The sequence below is a fragment of the Hydractinia symbiolongicarpus genome, chromosome 2 (assembly GCF_029227915.1).
Source record: "Hydractinia symbiolongicarpus strain clone_291-10 chromosome 2, HSymV2.1, whole genome shotgun sequence".
NCBI lineage: Eukaryota > Metazoa > Cnidaria > Hydrozoa > Anthoathecata > Hydractiniidae > Hydractinia > Hydractinia symbiolongicarpus.
Window position 1 is genome coordinate 6992622 of NC_079876.1, and position 1891 is coordinate 6994512.

A 1891-nucleotide genomic window follows, 5' to 3' on the forward strand; every position below is an offset into this window, starting at 1 on the left:
TTTACATTCAACCACGTGTACTCCTAAATACACATTTGAGAATTTTGATTTTAATATTTACAGTCGACGCTCATTATCTCGAACCTCCGTTATCTCGAACTTTCTCTATCTCGAACTTTTTCTTCGGTCCCTTGAGTTCGAACTTTTCATGAAATACGCTCGTTATCTCGAACTTTCGCTATCTCGAACTTTTCTTTCGGTCCCTTGGGAGTTCGAGATAACGAGCGTCGACTGTATACACAATGTGATTTAAATGTCCAAATTCTAATTTTTCGATGGGCTTGCAAGAATATTTCAAATTGGATTTAAGTATATTTTCTCCTAGATTTGTCCATTGACTTTTACGCACATTTTAAATTGAATTTTAGTGATGATGATATAGAAAAAAGCCAGAAATTTGTTGATTTAAGACATAATTGTATGAAAGACTGCTTATAATAGAATATTAGTAGACGTTAGACCCTCTAAGAAAATATTTATGGTTGCAAGGATTTGTCAAAATAATCAGGAAAAAAACCATTGACCATCTCGAACTAGCATGAAGTAACACGGTTCGTAAGAATAAAAAAGAACGAAAACATGAAATGAGACGGAAAACTATCTATGCGCCAGGACTTGTAAACCTAGCAGTAGCTATAATACACGAGTTATTGGGCCTAAGACTTACACAGATAATTGCTGCAATGAACCAGCATAAAGACAGTTTCCGCCTGTCATAACTAGGGCTTTACTTCCAGAAGAGATCGAGAAAAGGTATATTTATACAGGATAGCCACTTCAGCGTTAGAGACACTGTTATAAATTTGGGTCTTATGTTCTGAATGTGTATGTATACATCGGCATTGCCTACCCAATTTCCCTCACATGGCATTGCTTGACACGTAGCTGTGGTTAAGGCACTTACTAAACATGCTTGCGCTGTGCACTGAACCATTGACCTCGTGATTGCGAAGCAAACTCCATAACCACTAGGCCATGCGCAACTAAAATTGACTCAGGGCAGCAGGATCGCGAACTCTGAATGCTGATTGAGCAAAGTTGACCTGCAATATTCAAGTTCATGGCAAATGTGACATTAGGACACTTAAGTCGACACATGATCAAAATACTCCAATCGAATTTGAAATGTGCATTTAAATCTGTAAAAAAAGTAGAATTTGGACACTTAAGTCGACAATTGGTGAATAAATAATAAAAATTAAGTTTGAAATGCGCATTCAAGCTCATGACAAATGCGAAATTAGAGCACTTAAGTCGACACTTGATCTAAATAATACAATCGAATTTAAAATGTGCATTTAAGTCTGTCAAAAAAGTAGAATTTAAACACTTAAGTCGACAATTAAGATTGGCATGCGCATTCAAGCTCATGAGAAATGTGAAATTAGAGCACTTAAGTCGACACTTGATCAAAATACTCCAATCGAATTTGAAATGTGCATTTTAATCTGTCAAAAAAGTAGAATCTGGACACTTAAGTCGACAATTGGTTAATAAATAATAAAAATTAAATTTGAAATGTGCATTCAAGCTCATGAAAAAGTGTGAAATTAATGCACTTAAGTCGACACTTGATCTAAATAATACAATCGAATTTGAAATGTACATTCAAGTCTGTCAAAAAGTAGAATTTGGACACTTAATTCGTCAATTGGTATAAAAATATTAAAAATTAAGTTTGAAATGCGCATTCAAGCTCATGAAAAAGTGTGAAATTACAGCACTTAAGTCGACACTTGATCTAAATAATACAATTGAATTTGAAATGTACATTCAAGTCTGTCAAAAAGTAGAATTTGGACACTTAAGTCAACAATTGGTATATAAATATTAAAAATGAATTTACTGTAAGAAAAGTGGCAGCTTTTTAAAGTCAGTAGGGCTAGATTTT